General features: G+C 39.2%; 2 pseudogenes; both read right to left on the reverse strand.

The window, feature by feature from the left end:
* LOC109610243 overlaps positions 1–21802 on the reverse strand; it is a 29585-nt pseudogene extending 7783 nt beyond the window's left edge.
* The window catches only part of LOC112639776, a 48495-nt pseudogene that overhangs the window by 22760 nt on the left and 3285 nt on the right, over positions 1–22450 (reverse strand).

A 22450-nucleotide genomic window follows, 5' to 3' on the forward strand; every position in this document is an offset into this window, starting at 1 on the left:
GGTAAAAAAAAGAAGTCGAGTCATCTCAGTAGTAAAACATTATTGTATAGAACTATTTTACAAAAAATTATTTTAATAAAAAATTGCTGTATTAAAAAAAATTGTGTAAAATAATTGTCATAACTATCTACAAAAATTAATGATATATTTAATTAGAAAATTACGTCGAGAATAAAAGAGTGCGATTTTATTTTGTTTATCAACAGAGTGTGTGTGTGTGTCTGTCTGTCTGTCTCTCTCTCTCTCTCTCTCTCTCTCTCTCTCTCTCTCTCTCTCTGTGTGTGTGTGTGTGTGTGTGTTAGATGTTTGTTAAAACTGTTGTTAAAACTTGACGCTACTGGATAATATACAAATAAATTTGGCAGCGTGGAGTTTTTTAATAATTAAAATTTTTTAAATTACGTGCTACATGAATCAATTTCATCGTTGAAGAAATCGGGATTCTGACTTTTACGACAAAGATGTAATAACTTTCGATGAAAATATAAACATAATTTTTCTTCATCTAATTATTTATCAGCAGTCAATCACATCACAACACACACTCACACACAGACAGACAGACAGACATACACACACACACACACACACACACACACACACACACACACACACACACACACACTATTGATAAACATAAAGTAAAATCGCACTCTTTTATTCTCGACGTAATTTTCTATTTAAATATATCATTAATTTTTGTAGATAATTATGACAACTATTTTACACAATTTTTTTTAATACAGCAATTTTTTATTAAAATAATTTTTTGTAAAATAGTTTTATACAATAATCACAAGGATCGTTGAAAAAATGTAGTCTACCAAACTAGCCAGAAATTTGTTTATTAATACGACGTTTCGACCATATGGTTGTGGTCCTTATCAAGTATATACTGGAAAGATTTATAAATAAATTAAACAATTAATTTATGGTTTGAATAATATAACAAGCACAACGAAATAAAGTGTGATCAATTTTACCGATGCAATAATAATCAGGAGACAGGCATAGACGATAATCTTGCAAAACTGCACAAGTCACATTAACAAAAAACGTTATTTTTTACTGGATTTGAATTTGAGAGAAACTAATGCGTCCGTTTGAGACTTCGTCAAGAAACTAAACACAACCAGAGGAAAAACGAAACTACGTGACCTTTATTATTTTGTCATAAATGTTGTTTAAATTATCCGTGTCTTTCTGTAGGTTGATTAGATTATTAAATCTCTTGATAAAGAACATCTCAGCGATCTCTCTCTTTCGAACATACTTTTCGCTATGCAAAATATTGGGTTTCGACCAGTCAAATTCATGTCCCGATTCTAATCTATGTTCATATCTATGTTTGCTAATGACTGAATGATTAGTTTCATGTAACTTTATATTATTGCAATGTTCTTTCATTCGCGTAATGAAATGTAAAATTAGTTCTCTCATCGTCACAAGAACACAGCGTCTCTATCGTCAAACGTGCGAAACGTACAAGAAAATATGTGAAAAATGTAGCCACGACCACGACGGTGACGTTTCTTAATTAAAAAGTTTCACATTGAAACTTTGCATCGTTATATTTCTGCTTATAGAGCACATAGAGCAAAAATAAAGACACTTTCCTTATATAAATCGAACCCAAGCAATTGATTAAATGTAATAACAATTTGATCGATTCAGCGGTTATTGAGAACCGATAATATGCATTACTTGCAACTTAGCCTTTCGCGTAAAGATACACGGTGTGTCTTGCGCCTGAGTGATGATGACTCGATTTCAAGACACTACCGTGTCTCTTGATCTCTGTTAAGATTTTCTGAAAAATGTTCTGCTCCTACGATACTATTACACTTACCGCGATATGCTTCATTTCACCAAGAAAGAAATCAACTGCATACGGAATCAAGAGAGCTTCTGCGGCTCGTTCACCTGCGATCTCTAAGATCTTGTACTTCAACGCTGGCATATTCTTGTTCATAATGTTGAATAGTACAGTCAGCGCATGAGATTTAGCCCTTGCTGGATCCTCCACCAGGTTATGTGAATTTTCATAGGGTACGAAAATATATCGTTCAAGTTTAGGAGAAGCTTGAGTTTGCTGTCGTCGAGGGGCCAGGGAAATTTTCAATCCTCTGAGTTCGACGCCACCTGATTTCACGATATTAACATTCTGGTAGTAATATATCGGCAATCCGCCGTCCTGCGGTAGCTTGTCCACCAAGCGTTTGTGAAGAACCGGGTCAATCGCAACGTATTGAAAACGCGATGGTAAATATAGCAGCTTGTGCTTATTAGACAATATGCTAAACTGTAGCATAGTATCTAAATACGAGACCCATTCGTCGAGCCAACGAAGCTCGCCGATAGTGGCATAGTTATCAGAGGTCTTGATCCCTTGGAAGATACCACCATATTCGTATCCGCGTAGCCTCAGCTCCTTGTAAATGTCCTTGGTATCCAATGGTAAAATTTCCTTGTCAACAGGAACTGATGGCGGTGGCGGGAGTTTCAGCTGATCCTTTTCGATAGCTTGGGACGCGCGGATCTTTCCGCTGACGGCAATGGTGCCGGCTTCGCAGATTTCAAAATCGCCCGTTCCCTCGAAAATATTTATCGAGAATTTCACCGTTCCCTCCTTCGGCATAATGGTGGCGCGCTGAAAGCGCACGTTCTCGAACACCACTGGCAATAATTCGAAGTCGGTGCTGCGCAGCTTCGCCAAAGTCTTCCACACAAGCATAAGATAACCGGTGGCTGGAAAGAGGACCCGTCCGTCGATCTGGTGTCCCGCTAAATAAGCATCTGTCTCTTTTGACAGATCCACTTGTACAACGCATTCGCCCGATTGGCTCGACGTCTGCTTGAAGGAGGCTACTTCCCACGTGGCGGAGTGATCCCACTTGACCAAGGGCCCAATCATGGGTGTCCCGCGACCAACAGGGAAGCTCACCGGTGGATATAGCTTGGAAATATTAGGTTGTGCACCTGCCACATACAGCTTACCTATGCTAGACAGCAGAAAGGCCAGATTATTCGAGTGGTCCCGCTTGTGGAGGCCAATATTGGTCACCGTTGGTGGCAGCGATCTGCGCAGGATCGCCTGTAACAAGCAGTGTGGCGCGATCTCGAGCGTTATCGCGTTGTCTGGAATATGCGCGATTGCTTCCTGGAAGAGGACGGGCGACAGCAAATTGTTGACGTGATATGCAGACGAGCTGAGCTGTGCGAGCGGGCTGCCCCACGCGGCCTCGGGTATGGAGCTCGAGATCCATCTAGCTGATCTCTGCTTTGGGTTTAGTATGATCTTGTCGAGGGAAGCGCGCAGTTTGCTTCCAGCCGCGGCGATGTATTTGCTGTGGAATGCGACACCGGAGCTATTGACTTTCTTGGCAAAGATATCCTTGCTCTTTAACTCCTTCAGGAATTTGTCGAGAGACTCGGGTGGACCGGAAATGGTGATTGAATCCGCGGAATTATGACAAGCCGGACTGATGTCAGACGGGCACAACTTTTTAGCATCCTCCCAACTTAAGCCAACCGCCGCCATGGCTCCCGGCACCAGCTTGGAGTCTACAATCGATTTGCCTCTGCAATAGGCTGCTACGACAGTCTGCTCCGGGGTAAACGCGCCATCGGCATAGGCGCAACCCAATTCCCCGACCGAGTGTCCAACTATACCGTCCGGATGTATGCCTATCGACGCGAGGACATCGACGAGAGCGACTTGCATAGCCGCGAGCGACACGAAGGAATCTATCACGTTCTCGTACGTTTCGTCGGTAGAGTTCATGATGATATTCATGAGATCGATGCCGTGGGGCTTCAGCGCTTCCGCGGATCGTCGCAAGCTACGTTGGAAAACCTCGATGTTGAGCAGCTCGCGGCCCATGCCCGGCCATTGGGCGCCCATGCCGGAAAATACAAACCAGATAGGACGTTTCTCGTTATTTGGGTTGGCTACTTGATTTATTTCGCGGGTATAATCGACACTCAGGATCTCGTAGCCGCGAATCTTGTGACCTGGTACATCGTTATTGTGTATGGCATGTAGCAACGAGAGAAATTCGTCATCCTTCCGATGCTCTTTCGCTTTCTCCAGCAATGTCTGCACGGCCTCCTCCGTGCGACCCGACACGGCGACGAGTTTGGGCAGCTGGTCAGTAGTGTCCGGCACTGGGGATAACTTCGGCTTCGGGTTACTACGAAGAACAATATGCGCGTTCGCGCCACCAAATCCGAAGGAACTGATGCCCACGATACCGCCGTTCCACGGCATGGCCTTGTCGACTACTCGAATGCGTCCTTCCTTCAAGCCAGGGATATCCGGATTCGGGGTGTTAAAGTGTAAGTTGGCGGGAATCACGCCCTCCTCCATTGCGATCAACACTTTGGCGATCGAGCAGACCCCGCTGGCGGATTCCGCGTGTCCCATGTTACTCTTGACAGAGCCAAGCAGCAGGGGCGTTTTCCTGTCTTTGCAGAACAGCTTGTCAACGGAGTTGATTTCTTCCGAGTCGCCCACTTTGGTACCAGTACCGTGAGCCTCCACATAAACCACGTCTGCAGGATTAATCCCTGCCTCATTGTACACCTCGCGCATTAATTTATTCTGCATTTCACCGTTCGGGTAAGTGATATCCTGCGATTTATAACCATCGGTGTTCGTTTTCGTGTGGAGCACCGTGGCGTACACTCGACGCGCGTACTTCGCTTTCTGTAAGTATATCACCACTACTGCCTCGGCTCTTACGTATCCCATGCCCGTGGCGTCGAATGCTTTACACATGCCGTCCTGCGATAACATACTTAATTTATGGAATTGAAGCGCGTTCGCTGGCTTCAGCAGCAGATTTATTCCACCGATGATCGCGGCGTCGCACTCGCCGGCGCGCATCGCTGCGACTGCCTGATGCATGCCAAACATGGCCGAGGAACAACCTGTATCTATTGCGTAACTGGGTCCAGAGAAGTCAAACGCGAAAGAAATTCTGTTGGCTAACATCGCACTGGAACATCAGATCAATCCATATCCTGCAAATCAATGCAAATTTCTCAATTTATCTCCAGTAAATATACTCCTGGACGGAAGATTAACGCATAATTTTTGTTTCACTTTTTCTTTTAAAGGTGACATTTAAATTTTGACGAAAAATTTTAAAGGAAAAGTGAAAAAAAATTATGTGTTAATTTTGTCCAGGAGTAGAAAATAGAACATTCTTGTTTTGAAAATATATTTAGTTTTAATATGGAAATTTTGAAATGAGATTATATTGCGTTAATTAAACAAAAATATAATTCCTTGAATAATTGATTACTTGAATGAAGCCATTTTATATAATTCAATCAAGAAAAATATATTCTTATGATTTAAGATTTGATTTTCTTGAATAGAAATGAGATAATGTTAGATAGAAAATGATATTTTTAAATCAAGGATTTTAAATTAAGGATAATTTTCTTAAAGTAGAATTAAGTAATTATATATTCTTGAGGTGACAATTACAATATTAAAATAAAACTATAATATTGTTGAAATTTAAAATTATTAAATTCTCCTAAGAAGATTATAAATTGTTGCGTATATACAAAACGATGAATACGTTACTTTAACTATATAAGTTTTGATTTGACGCTTATTTTTTATCAAGAAAAATTCTTATGATTTAAGATTTAATTTTCTTGATTGTAAAAGAAACAATGTTAGATAGGAAATAATATTTTTAAGGATTATAATTTTCTTAAAGTAGAATTAAATAATTATGTATTCTTGGGGTGACAATTACAATATTAAAATAAGGCTATAATATTGTTGAAATTTAAAATTATTAAATTCCTCCAAGAAGATTATAAATTGTTGCGTATATACAAAACGATGAATACGTTACTTTAACTATATAAGTTTTGATTTGACGTTTATTTTTTATCAAGAAAAATTCTTATGATTTAAGATTTAATTTTCTTGATTGCAAAAGAAACAATGTTAGATAGAAAATAATATTTTTAAGGATTATAATTTTCTTAAAGTAGAATTAAATAATTATGTATTCTTGGGGTGACAATTACAATATTAAAATAAGGCTATAATATTGTTGAAATTTAAAATTATTAAATTCCTCCAAGAAGATTATAAATTGTTGCGTATATACGAAACAATGAACGCGTTAATTCAAGTATATACTTTCTAAAAGTGAATCAGTGAAAATATCACTAATTTAAACAGTAAAATAAGATTTCACTGAGAATCAGTGAGTATTTTACTGATTTTCAGTGGAAACGCTTATTTTTTTGTTATTTTATCTTATATCTCACTGATTATGGTCAGTTAAAATAAAATTCACCGTAAATCCAGTAATCGCTAGTTCGTTCGTTTACCTCTACGATCACTATTTCTCTCGTATTTAGTCATAAGAATTATATAAAGTTTGCAAAGAGCGATAGATAAAATTAAAAATATTACTTCGATTTAATTTCAAATATTAAATCGATCTTATTAATTGTACAAATAAATGTCTGGCGACTTAATGAAAATTATTCGTTCGTTATCTACTTAAAATAGCAAGTTCAATGTGCATGTAATAAAATAAATAAAATAAAATTTTTAATATAATAAATAGTTAGTAAATATAAATAAAATTTTTAATTTTATATGAAATAGATAGAGAAATGAACTGTAGTTTAACATTACTGACAATAACGAAAGAAATATTACTGATATTGAGAAATACATATTACTGATTGAAATTATTAACTGATTCTTAAAATTATTAACTGATTCTTTCAATAAAATATACTGATTTACAGTGCTATACTTAACTGTTATAATCAGTGATTATTTACTGTTTTTCAGTGATAATACTGATTCACTTTTAGAGAGTAAGTTTTGATTTGACATTTATTTTTTTTTTGTGAGTATAAATAGTCTTAATTTTTTTATAAGCTTTCGAGATAAGACTGATAAGATTTTGTACAAGATTCGAAACCGACTTTCAAAATATACAAACCGTTAATTTGCTTCGGGTCTTTCGTCCAAAATTCGTCCGATTCGGAGTAGGAGACGCCGATGAAGACACCAGTGCGGAATCCTCTCACGGTAGAAGAATTGATGCCAGCATCGACTATCGCCTCGTACGTACTTTCTAACAGCATACGAAGCTGCGGATCCATCACATGCGCCTGTTTGGGATGTATCCCGAAGAAGAAGGCATCGAACGAAGCGAGATCCTTGATCTTGGCGGATCTTCGCGGTAATCCGTAAATGCCTGCCGCCCAACGTCGCTCGTCATCGGTAACCATATCCATTTCCTTCAAGAGATTCTCCTTAAACTCCTCGATGTTTGCCGACTCAGGTAAACGACCTGAAATAATATCGTCGATGCGTTACGCTCTGATAACGATCCGATCAATCGCACCAATAATTACCCGAAATGCCCGTAATGACGGTGTCATTATCGATGGAGTATGGGACTCCATTCGGGACCACCGGCTCCCGCGTCATCGGGCTGTTGATACTTTCAAACTGTGCAGACATTGAAGTCTTGAAGTCCTTTGCGTAGAATCTTCTCCGACGTCCTTAAAATCGTTACCCGTAAATTAGAATAGAATTGATTAAAATCCCTCTTCGCTTTTTGTCTCTTCAAGAGTTACACGAGCCATGAAGAGGAAATACAGGGTGTTTCAGATCACCCGTATCATATCACCCATTTAAAAACTAGAGAAGTGGTTATTTCAAAAAAATAAAAACATTTTCTTTATAAATCGAGTGCGCTCTATCGAATGATGATATTTTCAACTTTTGGTTCCGGCCGGAAATAGGCCGTTCAGACCGGAAGTGCATTTTTTTAATTGGAACCCCCAATTTTTCATTTCATATTCTTGGAGCTTACCTCGAGAGCTTTTCAAAACACTATAACAAAGTATTTTTTCATTGATTACTTTTCGAGTTATGAGGCTTGAAATCATTTCTTAATTTTATATTAACAATAAAACATCTTGCAAAATATTCATTTTTTGATTACCTTATCTTAATACTTTTATGTACAAAATAATGAGAGAAATCAATTGGTGTAAAGAAAACACATAGTTGTTTCGAAGAAAAAGTATGTAATTTGCAATTAACAATTACATATTTTTTCTTAAAAATAACTATGTGTTTTCTTTACACCATTGACTTCTCTCATTATTTTGTACATAAAAGTATTAAGGTGAAATAATTGAAAAATGAATATTTTACAAGATATTTTATGGTTTATGTAAAATTAAGAAATGATTTCCAGGTTCATAACTCGAAAAGTACTTCATGCAAAAATAATTTATTATAGTGTTTTGGAAAGCTCTCGAGGTAAGCTACAAGAATATAAAATGAAAAATAGGGAGTTCCATTTAAAAAAATGCACTTCCGGTCTGAATCGCCTATTTCCGACTGGAAGCAGAAGTTGAAAATATCACCATTCGATAGAGCGCACCCGATTTATAAAGAAAATGTTTTTACTTGTTTTGAAATAACCACTTCTCTAATTTTTAAATGGGTGGTACGGATGGTCTGAAACACCCTGTATATTTACACAATAGAAACTTTTCAATGTCGTCCACATTTTTTTTTAAAATACATATAAAAATATTATGTTTGATAAAAATATTTTGCTCTCTTTTGAACAGATCTTGGTAAGCAAATCAGGAGGATTCCTGATAATTCCGATTGATCTATCTAAAAACAAAGAGACTACAACCGATGTGATCTCGACGACGTTAGAGGCACAAAGAACTTTGTATCATGTCAATCGTCGCAAATCCCATTCTCACGAATAAACAAAGAGATGATTTACGCGTTTTTAGCACATCGATATCTGAACTCACACTGGTTCTTCGTCCACCAGTCTCTTTGTATACATTCGGTCCATAAGCAATTACCTTCAATTGGCATATAACATAGTTAATGAGTAAAATTTGAGTAATCTCAATTGAGTAGTTTCACTTAGATAAACTAATTTTGCAATGATTGTTCGAGCGTAGATATCATTTTTTCCTTTTCTCAATATTTCTCATTTTATTTTTCTTTTTCTGAATAAAGATGCATAACATCAACAAATGGCCCGTATCCTTAAATTACCAATTTTCTTTATCTGCGTGTTTGAAAATTTGCGAAACATTTTATATTCCACTCAAGTCTCGAGTGTTCCTAAAATATCTCAGGTGTTGCAGAGGAAAACAAATTAATGTACCAATTAATACAAAATGTTATTGCGATAATGCAAATTGCCTATTTTACTTTCAAATATATAATATATATTATATGAGTGATGTATCTAATTAACATACCATGAATATAACTTATAAATTATTTATATGTGATGTATGAAAAATTATTACATATAACATATAGAGTGCAAAATTAAATGTCTCACTGTGTACATCACAGAGATACCTTATGAGATATTTCCGGCACGTATATAAAGGAAATAAAAAATTATTTCCCTCAAATAGTAAGAATATGCTTTATAAGATACTTTATACGTGTCTTATAAAAAAATAATTAAATATGTCAGAAAGATGAGATATAAAATATCTCGTAAGATATATATTCATTTTACGATCTTATCTCAATACCGTTTCACATGGGAATAAAGAAAAAAAAATTGACAAATATTCAGCTATCATCTCAAACGTGCTATTTCGAAAAATCGTGATATCGCAATACACGATAAAATATTAATGACGAGTACGAAATTTCTCACATTGGTCGCATGATGGAGAAAATATTTTATTATCGGCACGATACAGTTTCAGCAGGAAAACGTCACGTGTTTGCGTAATTCATTGATTTTCATCAACCGCTCGATAATTTATTTCAATATAATTTTTCTTATAATTATACTTTTACATCATCCTTCTTTTTTTTGACGCGTGTCTTTTTTTAAAGTCAGCGTTTAAAAGTGCGTAGCTCGTCTAACGTTGACGTTAAGTTAATTCCGCGATAAGAAGGTACACGCATTATCGCAAAGATGAATGTTTCTTGGTAAAAATTTATCGCGATTTGCCGGTTAAACGTAAGTCTGTAACGTCGCTGCGGATCGCAGTACGGATAGCCGTCGGTTCCAGGAGAAAGAATTGCTCTGTGTGTGTTTGTAAAATGTATTTTATTTTAATGTATGGTATATACATGTGTGTGTGTGTGTGTGTGTGTGTGTGTGTGTGTGTGGTGTGTGTGTGTGTGTGTGGGTGTGTGTGGTGTGGGTGTGTGGGTGTGGGTGTGTGGTGTGTGTGTGTGTGGGTGTGGTGTGTGGGTGTGTGTGTGTGTGGGGTGTGTGGTGTGTGGGTGGGTGTGTGTGTGTGTGTGTGTGTGTGTGTGGTGTGTGGTGTGTGTGTGTGTGTGTGTGTGTGTGTGTGTGTGTGTGGTGTGTGTGTGTGTGTGTGTGGTGTGGTGTGTGGGTGTGTGTGTGGTGTGGTGTGTGTGTGGTGTGTGTGTGTGTGTGTGTGTGTGGTGTGTGTGTGTGTGTGGGTGGGTGGGTGGGGTGGGTGGGTGTGGGTGGGTGGGTGTGTGTGGGTGTGTGGATGGGTGTGTGGGTGTGGGTGGGTGGGTGGGTGGGTGTGTGTGGGTGTGTGGATGGGTGTGTGGGTGTGGGTGGGTGGGTGGGTGGTGTGTGTGGGTGTGTGTACGTATAAATCGGACGGCACGGATGATTGTGTGTGTGTGTGTGTGTGTGTGTGTGTGTGTGTGTGTGTGTGTGTGTGGGTGGGTGGGTGTGGGTGGGTGGGTGTGTGTGGGTGTGTGGATGGGTGTGTGGGTGTGGGTGGGTGGGTGGGTGGGTGGTGTGTGTGTGTGTGTGTGTGTGTGTGTGTGTGTGTGTGTGTGTGTGTGTGTGTGTGTGTGGGTGGGTGGGTGGGTGGGTGTGTGTGGGTGTGTGGATGGGTGTGTGGGTGTGGGTGGGTGGGTGGGTGGTGTGTGTGGGTGTGTGTACGTATAAATCGGACGGCACGGATGATTGTGTGTGTGTGTGTGCGTGCGTGTTTCGCGTGGCGCGAGGAAGATGAGGCGCGCGGCCGGCAATCGATGTATCGATTGCACCGAGCGTGGGATCCTAGATTCGCACGTTGCTTTTGCTTTCCAGCGGAGTCGCGGGTTATAATTGCGCTTGGTTCGGCGGATATTATCGAGTAAATAATCCGCGAATTTAGTTTTAATACGGAGAATCGTCATTTTTACAATGCACCGGTTTAAAGGGCGCGTTCCTTTCGGCGCTCGGCGGCGTGGTTTTTGTCGCGCTTCTTTTGCCGGTTCTTATCGCGGTACCCGTATTTCAGTTGTTCGGCTTTAACTTATCGGGATTTAATTTACGAAATTAGCTTCCCTGGATGGATTTTGGTTTTTCGGAAGGCGTCGCGACGCTAGCGAGCGTCGGAAGCGGCTCAGGTCCTCGTGACGTGGTACGATGCCTTAATTTGGATTTTGGAGAGAGAGAGAGAGGGAGCGATATTGAGCGCCGATATCGATCGACTGAGGCAGCGTTCGCACTACCTTCGGCTCGTGTTAAACGCTTCGGAGTTTTCTCTTTTATGCGTAAGCTTGCCTTCGAACTAGTTTTTGCTCGAGAGGATCGGAAGGATCTGATCTTTGGTGTCACCGGGAGCCCGTTTTATTCCGCTAATTCTCGGGCACGAAAACCAAGTGGTCGTACAATTTTACGTGTTGTGCAATAAATTATGTGAAACTGGGTGTCGTATATAACATCGGGATAACCAGTCCAGCAGTGCGCTTTCGTGTACGAGATGAAGAAAGGATTCTTGAAGCATTTTATCATCGTATCATTATCAACATGTGCAATACTTTTTATCGAGGGATTTTCAACCACGGATCAATTTTTGTAAAGGTACTGTCACCATTAATTTTTTATATTTACGATATATTCAGCGTATAGTAATGGCATTTTGAATAATTTTCAAATTGAGAGTGAAATAGGCCTATGGGGGAAACCACTATAAAAAAAGCGCACCATGCTATCTACTGCAAGGTGGTGTGGAAATGATAGCGCATCATTTTCTCGCCACTAAAAGGACGGGTCATTTTTCGGCGCGGTATTGCGATATATCGCAAACTACCATCATGTCTCGGAAAGCGACCTGCCCATCGCTTCGCCGCGCATGTAGTATCGGATTACAGTGGGACGACTCTCGTCTCCGCGCGCTTCTACTCACGCAAATTGGATCGATCTTCTTTATTTAATATTTCGTTAATTATTGCGACAATCCCAAAACAATACAGATCATTCCTTCTTAATTTGAGCCAATCTACTTCTTTATTTTGTTAAGGTCGAAAATTGACAGACACCCTGTATATATATATATATATATATATATATATATATATATATATATATATAGTGTGTGTGTGTAGAAATTTACATATTTGACTGCGCAACTATAATTATAATTACATAGACATTTATTACATTCGCCTGCCTAGACACAAATATAGTTATGCAAATATAGTTATGAAATATTGCCTACATGTTTAATTATATATATATAATAAATAATTATATATAATTATATAGGGAATATTTCTGCGTAACTATATTTATGTCTATGCAGGCAAATGTAATAAATGTCTATGTAAGTAAAATTATAGTTGTGCAGTCAAATATGAAAATTTCTATATATTTCTACACCCCCCCCCCACACACACACATAATTATCATTATACATGTAAGTAATATTTCTGCGTATTTATATTTGTGTCTACACAGGCAAATGTAACAAATGTCTATGTAACTGTAATTATGGTTGCGCAGTCAAATATGTAAATTTTTACACACACACACATATATATACAGGGTGACCCATTTTAACTTAGGCAGCCAAATAACTCGAAAAATAAGCACACTACGAAAAAATGGTTAGAATCAAAATTTCGTCATTTCGAGGGGGACGTACAATGACGTTAAAATCAGCTCCCCCACCCCTCCCTCTGGGCGGTGAGGGGGGGCAAGTTTGAAATCTTAAATGGAATCCCCTATTTTTCATTGTATATTCTTGTAGCTTATCTCGAGAGCTTTCCAAAACACTATAATTAAGTACCTTTTTATTAAGTACTTTTTGATTTATAAGGCTTAAAATAATTTCTTAATTTTACATAAACCATAAAATATCTAGTAAACCATTCATTTTTCGATTATTTTACCTTTATACTTTTATGTACAAAATAATGAGAGGAATCAATTGGTGTAAAGAAAACATACAGTTGTTTTTAAGAAAAAATATGGAATTGTTAATTGCAAATTACATATTTTTCTTAGAAACAACTATGTGTTTTCTTTACACTAATTGATTCCTCTCATTATTTTGTACATAAAAGTATGAAGGTAAGATAATCGAAAAATGAATAGTTTACTAGATATTTTATGGTTTATGTAAAATTAAGAAATTATTTCAAGCCTTATAACTCAAAAAGTACTTAATAAAAAGATACTTAATTATAGTGTTTTGGAAAGCTCTCGAGATAAGCTACAAGAATATGCAATGAAAAATAGGGGATTCCATTTAAGATTTCAAACTTGCCTCCCCTCACCGCCCAGGGGGAGGGGTGGAGGGGCTGATTTTAACGTCATTGTACGTCCCCCTCGAAATGACGAAATTTTGATTCTAACCATTTTTTCGTAGTGTGCTTATTTTTCGAGTTATTTGGCTGCCTAAGTTAAAATGGGTCACCCTGTATATATATATATATATATATATATATATATATATGTGTATATATATAATTATTATTATTATAGATATAGGAAATATTTCTGTGTGACTATATTTGTGTCTAGATAGGCTTGTAGATAGGCAAATGTAATAAATGTCAATGTAACTATAATTATGATTACGCAGTCAAATATGTAAATTTCTACACACACACACATACATATATATATATATATATATATATATATATATATATATGTATATGTATATATATATATATATATATATGTATATATATATATATGTATATATATATATATATGTATATATATATATATATTGTGACGTGGCCGTCACGTCGCGTACATCCGCCCCGGCAATCTTGACGGGGCGCGGGCCGAGTGGCCGCGTCAAGGGTCAAGAGAGAGAGAGAACTATCGCGCTCCCCGGAGAGACGAGTGACTCCGTGTTGTATAGCGTATATTATTAATTTTTTTTTCCACTATCTTTTTACTTTGTATCGAGTCGAGTCTGAGGCGCCTCACCACCGAACACCGAAGACCGGGGGAGAACGACATCACCTCCCCACGACAGCGAAGAATGACAGCCAAAGGACATTCCTGAGAGCGGAGGATCCAGTCCCGGAAAGCCCGGCATCGTGGGTCCGGACAGGTGAAAGCGGCATAGCCTCCCCCCCCCCCGACAGCCGGAAATGACAGCCGCTGCGACAGCCATCCTCCTGGAGAGGATAAGTCCGGGAAGGACCTCACCCGGGCCATAGAAGGGCCCGCGGCCACATTCAAGTTTGGCGCTATTTCGCGCGGGGCGCGAACATGCCTCGCGTGGCGCGCGAGGCGCCAGGACCTCGCGCGTGTCGGCCGCTAATTGGCCGGGGGTCCGCGCATCCCCCTGCGCGGCCAGCGACCCCGCTATCGACCCTGGATCGCGAGATCCAGGGATCACTTTGTCGCAGCCGCTCGCCTAAGCTAGTCGCGAACTATTTTTGTGTGCTCTCGAGACGGAAAAGAACTTGGAGGACGAGACCGAGGATCATCCCCGCAGCCGGGAAAAGACTCCATCGGTGAGGTTGCCCACGAATTATTGTACTCCGCGAGCGTGATCGTGTCCGCTCGCCGGCCATTACGGTTTATCGCGACCGCTCGAGCTTTCTGCCGAGTCGGTCGATTTTGGTGTATTTCGGGCGACCGGAGACAAGCGACCGAAGAAGCGCGGACACTGGCGACGGAAGTGCGTATCGTAGGGTAATTCTCGTTTCTCTCCGGGTATCAGGGTGCGTAATACGCGTAGCATCCGACCCTTGGGTATCGACCGCGTGCGTCGTAAATCGCGAGAAATGCGTAGTTCGCACGGGCTGTCGTGTGGTTGTCGAAGCCGCGTCTCGCACCTGAAATATGTCTCAGAGCGAGTCTGTGGAAGGTAATTGGTCGTGATTAATGCTTCTTCGTGTATTATCATCGTCATTCGTGAATACTGCGCGAAGGCTGCGTATTATTGTCGCGTCCATTGTGTGCGTGTGAGTTATTCGTCTCGAAAGAAGGAACGCAATTCCTCGAAATCGTCGCGGTGTGCGGATATCGCACTATTCTAAGTCTTGATATCGGAGGTCAGGAAATTCCTGGCGATTACTGCGGCTATCGAAGGAGGCACGGTGCGGGACTGTCGCCCGGCCTTCCTTATTTCCTTGAGACGAGAAGAGAATTAATTCTCACGCTGTCGAAGGCATCGGGGGTGTGACACGACCTTGTCGCATCGCCCCGATTGCCAGAAATATTAGGTCACGAGCGTCGCAGAAAAAGGCGGAAGAATCTTCGACCGCCGCCGGCTATCGACCTTCGCCGGTATCGTCCGCCCATCGTATGCGAGATCTCTCCTCGCGAAACTAAGATCTTCTCGCTTATGGCGTAGCTGATCGGCTATCTTATTTCTGGGTTGTCGACTTCGAGTACGCTCGGAGGAAATTGCGAGATACGCAGCTAATTAGTAAGATCTCCGCGAAGCTGTCGAAGCTGCGAATTATAGGCTGGTATTATCTCTCTCTCTCTCGCGTATGGTACGACCGTTATTGAGGATTCGAATTATCAAATTCAGTTATATCAATTATTGTTCTCAGGAGCTTCGACTTTAGGGAGCCTCCGTAACAGACGTTCTTTGTTAGGCCGACTTAGAATATCGCGCGTTTGTCTAGCGTTTCGAGAATTATTGTCCGTTCATGTCTCGTACGTTATTTCGGTTTCCAATCTGTATCGATTTTTACTTCTTTTTGTTAATCACTTTTCTTATTATTTACTTTCTCAATAAATCTGTTATTTTCTTATTTATTATATCTCGCGTTCTTTATTGGACTGGCGATCGTCCGTAATTTCTGTGTTCGTCTTTGTCTGTTAATTTAGTAAGCTCGCGCAATCAATTGACTTTTTCTTGCAAACCCCGCCCCTCTACCGTTAGGCGAGCTAGCCAGCCCGTGGCGAAGCGGGCTGTCGTATTCTTTCGCGCTTTTCGAAGAATTTGAGAAAACTGGTACGTGAGAGACCGTACCTGGCGCCCAGTTCTGAGGTAACGAGACGGCCTTCGCTCCGCCGCGGCTCGCGCGTGGACACCCTCCATCCCCGTCCCACCGATAGCGAGTATATGAAACCCTTGTGTTTTTGACGGCGCTTCCGCTCCCCCGCGAGAATAAAATTTGAATTGAAAAAGCGTCGCAATATATATATATATGTATTTTGTGGAATATATTTGTATAATTTATAATTATACCTATATACAGGGTGGGGAAAAAGGAAGCAAACAATTATTTCCGAAACTATTCATTTTTCGACAAAATGTCTTAGACATAATTTTTATGGTATGAAAAGATGTATTATGTGGCATAGACGGCATGACCTTGAAATGACCCTTACGAGCTGCATACAAATAACGTAAGAAATTTCAAATGGAACTTGTCAGTTTTTGTTACAGATTCTTGTAGCTGATGTCGAAATGTTTACAAAACACTGCATATGAGCCCCATTCCCTTAAAAACACTCCCAGTTACGAAACAATTGTGATACAAACAATTTGTATGCACATTGACATTGCTTACTGATTTCGCATCATGACGTTCAGTTTCAGTGACGCACTTATCTTACCTTAACTGGTTGGATGAATCGCACTTATCTTACCTTAATTGGTTGGATGAATCGCACTTATCTTGCCTTAACTGATTGGATGAATCGCACTTATCTTACCTTAACTGGTTGGATGAATCGCACTTATCTTGTCTTAACTGGTTGGATGAATCGCACTTATCTTACCTTAACTGGTTGGATGAATCGCACTTATCTTACCTTAACTGGTTGGATGAATCGCACTTATCTTACCTTAACTGGTTGGATGAATCGCACTTATCTTACCTTAACTGGTTGGATGAATCGCACTTATCTTACCTTAACTGGTTGGATGAATCACGCAATTTCTTTCCTTGAGTACGGTTCGATGTACGCCTTAACTGATTCTACGAACTTCGTGTGTCTTTCGTATCGGCAGAAATGATCGAAGCGGGTTATTCTCCACTTGTTGCAGTAATCGCTACTGTTGTACTGATCTCTCATAATGACGTTCAGTCGCACATTCATGTAATCACACGTACGCTGTCTATTTTCAATTTCGTCGATACGAATTATCACAATTGTTTCGTAACTGGGAGTGTTTTTAAGGGAATGGGGCTCATATGCAGTGTTTTGTAAACGTTTCGACATCAGCTACAAGAATCTGTAACAAAAACTGACGAGTTCCATTTGAAATTTTTTACGTTATTTGTATGCAGCTCATAAGGGTCATTTCAAGGCCATGCCGTCTATGCCACATAATACATCTTTTCATACCATAAAAATTATGTCTAAGACATTTTGTCGAAAAATGAATAGTTTCGGAAATAATTGTTTGCTTCCATACTTTTTCCCCACCCTGTATATATATATATATATATATATATATATATATATATATATATGTATATATATACAGGGTGTCCCTGAGCATGTGCTCACTCATTTGTAAAAAGGTAGAGCGCAGTAAATTAAATAAAGAAATCCTATTATACGTAATGATTTTTGTAATAACAATCGAAATATTAATTATTGAAATCGGACGAATGAGAGAAGCGCTCGAGCGCTCGAGCTATAGCACGGCCCACCGTGTCAGACATTGCCTGCCGGCACGCGGCGGGAGGAGGGACAGCGTGCCAAACAATGCCAGAAATGAGACGCGAGATGCGAGTCTTGACGCGATGCAGTGAAACGTGAAAATGGCGATAGCGGTAACCACGGGTAGCGGCGCGCTGTCCCTCCTCCCGCCGCGTGCCGGCAGGCAATGTCTGACACGGTAGGCCGTGCTATAGCTCGAGCGCTCGAGCGCTTCTCTCATTCGTCCGATTTCAATAATTAATATTTCGATTGTTATTACAAAAATCGTTACATATAATAAGATTTTTTTATTTAATTTACTGCGCTCTATCTTTTTGCAAATGAGCACATGCTCAGGGACATCCTGTATATATATATATATATATATATATATATATATATATATATATATATATAATTATTAATTATACAAATATATTCCACAAAATGATAACTGTCTATTCTCTTTATTAATATAATATGTCAAAATATATTATGTCTAATCTAAATAGAAAAGAGAAAAATTTCACAATCACAGTCCACTTGTCGCTCGTTAAGTGTCACAAATCTGGGTTTTTACTAATCAATGCACTCGGCGTCGCGACGCTACTGCGTTGCTTGATAATAACTTTTAATATGTCACTTCTCTTCTGTTTTTTTAAACAAGTAACCTTAACGTGTCACTTCTATTCCTTGTTATACTATTCCGCACTATACTTTAATAAATTTATCTTTCATATGTACGTACACATACATATACATATCACACGTATGTGCGCACATGCATACATATGATTTTGTCACTTAAAGCATTGTACATATCGAAGCAATAATCGTATACGCAGCGATGTGAACGCCGCTTGAGAGACAAATTCGCTTTGCGTGTGTGCGTGCGAGCATATGTACGTGAGATACTGGAAATGAAGGAAAACGAAAAATGTCACAATTCTGATATTCGATCATCATTTCTCAGGATTAACTGCACCGATTTTGTTCAAACAGGTCGCAATCGAAAGCATATATTCACATTTTATCATAAAAGTGTCGTTAGATTTTTGATTACGGCTTTAGTTTATTAAATATCTTAACCGAAAGTTTACTTGACGTGAAATTACGGATAAGATACTTGGTAGCGCCCCATCGAGAGCAGTGACTCTCAACTCAATGCTTGGAACTCAATGCTTGGACTTGTTTTTTATGTACTTGGAGCGACGCTACCGCGTTGCTTGATCATAGAAAATTAACGAATACGAATTTTTATATTTCAAAATATTTATATACATGTTTCATCTCGTATATTTTTTCGAAAACAAGAAATCTTGTTTTAACAAAAGGTTATCAAAATTTACTTATAAAGAGCTCATTAATCCATTTAGACCTGAATTTTTTCTGTAATGTAAAACATTATTGAATTAATTTTTATTGATGTTAAGGGTTTAAAACGACGAGATATATATATATATCTTTTTTTTTTTTTTTTTTTTCTATCGAGAGATCGCAGGGAAAGTAATTCTAAAAAATAACTATTTCAAATGATTTTAAAGTTTTTGTACATAATTGTGCACATAGGGTCTGAATGGGCTAATGATGCAATTTTGTTTATAAGTCGCGTTTAAGGATGTTTTGTACAATCCCAGCAAAAAGTAGCAAAAGTAGAAAATCAATATTGAATATCCACTTTTGGTGTATTTGAGAAATTGTGTGGAATATTATAATTTAATCTTAGCTACAGTGCAGAAATGTATTTTTTAATATTTATTGCGTTTTTACTGAAATATTCCGAATTTTGTTAATCGAAATGATTCACTTTTGGCAGAGAATTTCGGTTTGTGACAGATACATGGCTTCATCAAAGTATATTTAATATCTTTTAATCAGTTAGTACTTGTATAATATTATTTGACCAAATATTTCCTTTGTATCTAAACTTTTGCAAATTTTAAACAAATTCTAAATATTATTTCCATATGTTTTTGTCAGTTGAATCGACGTGATTATACGTTTCTAATAAGAACACATGTTAATTCGGTGCAAATTAAAATCTTTATAACTTGTAAACGCTTTAGTGAATCGATTTAAAAATTGTACGGAAGATTCTAAACATATGTAAGGACATTCTGTACAATTTTCATGAAATTCCTAATATTTTGAAAATAGATACAAAAGATCCTTAATGCACTTTATTTGCATATTTCTGGTAAGAAATATATCTTGTAGAACATACATTATTCATTCGACATACAACCAATTTCCAATTGGAATGTACGAACAATTGCTCCGTTTCTTAATTCTTATCAATGTCATTGCTTTTCCAATTAATCGAAAGCTTTTCCTTGAAATATACGATACGCCTCGTGCCGGTAACGTGCTTTTTCGGGTTAGAATTCCGACCCACACAGCACAAACAATGTATATTCCCCCAATGTAACAACAGTGGTCTGTGCCGTCTTGGGAAACGAAGAGAAATTTTCTCCTCGAGAAAAATACGGCCAAATGACTCGAAGACGCTCGTAAAGATTTCCGAAGGACCGGAAAGGACGTCTCGAAACCTAACTTCGGAAGACGATTATATTCGCATCACCCCTTATATCGATCGTCCGGATTCACCTGACTCGCGTTCCTCCCGTAAACATGTATAATCTCGAAGAGAAATGAATAGAGTCCCGCAGAGCGGAGAGTCAAAGAGAGGAACTGCAACTCGATACCTTCACAGATAGCAAAATGCTAGCAGTATGCCAGCAGTATAACAGCAGATTCAATCATGAATTTGCAGCAGATATCGCTCAGCTGTGTCCTCATTAAGTTTCTTTTTTCCCAACACGATATGCCAATATGATATGATGGCAGAAATGCAGCAAAAATGAAGCACAGTGTGCCTGTCATGATATGACAGCAGAAATCGAGCAGGATCTGCGTGTGCAATTTGATGTTAGATTGTCAGCAGAAACCGAGCAGAATCTGCGCATGCAACCTGATGACAAATTGACAGCAGAAACTTTACAAGATTTGCGCTTATTTTTATTAATGTTATATAAATGCAACAAAATGGATTATTACAGATGCTAAATAACAATATTATCGGCAAGTTAATTAGAATTTTCTTAGAAAATGACATATATGTAATATGTTATATTTATATTATATTTTATATTATATTTCTTTTATTATATTATTTTATTATTTATTTTATTTATTATTATATTATATTCTTTATATTATATTTCTGACAGAAATTCAATTACGAGAAAGAACAGCTCACGTAGCGGTAAGTGAAGGAACTATCGAATCATGCAAATTCTGTTCCGTTTCTGCCATCAATCTGCTATCAAAGATTATGCGCAGATCCTGCTCGATTTCTGCCGACAATCTGTTGTCAAATTGCGTCGCACAGATCCTTTATTTAAAAAATTAAATGTCATCGTATGACAGCAGAGCTGCATTGCTGTTGTGTTTCTGCTGTCATAGCGTGCTTGCACAAGTTTGATATTTCTGATGAGATTTTGCTATTACACTGTGACAACAGATTATGCGTACTCTCAGTATGCATTCTGCCGACACATTATTCCAGCATTGAATTGTTCTATTTATGCTGGTAAACTCTGCTTTATTTCTGCTGCATTTCTATCATTACATCGTAACGCACGTTATGCTCAACTTTTGCTGTGTTTCTGAAAACATTAACTGAAACGGCATATTTTGCTAGAATATTGACAGCATTCTGCTGACATAGTATGCAGCACATAAATTGCAAAACGTTCTCTATCCGATTTTGCTATCTGAGTTATTCAGGGTGTGTACTCGTACCGTGCGTCGCGTCCCGTCTTTTTGGGTCTTTTGAATCACCGCGGGTGTCGCTTCCTCGCGTGATCTCGTGTGATTCACACTCCCTCGTCTCGCAGAGGGCGAGTGGCTCTTGCTCCCTGGTAAAGCAACGAAACCGTCGTGCGATCAGACACAGTACTGGCACAAACCTAAGCCCACCAGCATCTTATTATTGAATTGGACCGTCCCTGTGGTCGTGGTCTGACATCAGACCATGTGGCGGCGGCCAATGGGAGCACGGGCCGCGCGGCGAATGCGCGCTCCGCGATTCCGCGACACCGACATCCTTGCCGTTTGAACCTCCGGCCAAGGCCAGGGATCGCGATGCAGGCCTGACCCGGCGGCTCACTTAACATTTCCCGATATCGTGACGGAAAATTTCGCGGCCACGCACGTGTCGCATCTCCTATTTTTATTTTACATAACTCCGGCGCGTTATCAGGAGGACGATAACGTACCGGCATTGTCATGGCATGGCGCGTTGCGGCGTGGTGAGGACGAGGGGGAGCGCGGAGAGAGAGACGGGGCGAGGCGACTCGATGCGCTGTCTCGAATGAGGATCGATACCGCGACTGTCTTCGGTTCGATGGGTTTCATTGCAATTTTACGTTATACGAGTCGTATATTCCGATACGGTACCCGGCGTACACCAAGTAACAGTTATACGGGATGTATCTTAAAAAGCTCCTAAGAAAATAGCGTTATTTCCTGATTAAAAATCGAGTCGAAAAGTTCTGAATCCATTTTCTTTTTCTAAGATTCATTAAATA

The sequence above is a fragment of the Camponotus floridanus genome, unplaced genomic scaffold, assembly GCF_003227725.1.
Source record: "Camponotus floridanus strain SB8 unplaced genomic scaffold, Cflo_v7.5 scaffold113, whole genome shotgun sequence".
NCBI lineage: Eukaryota > Metazoa > Arthropoda > Insecta > Hymenoptera > Formicidae > Camponotus > Camponotus floridanus.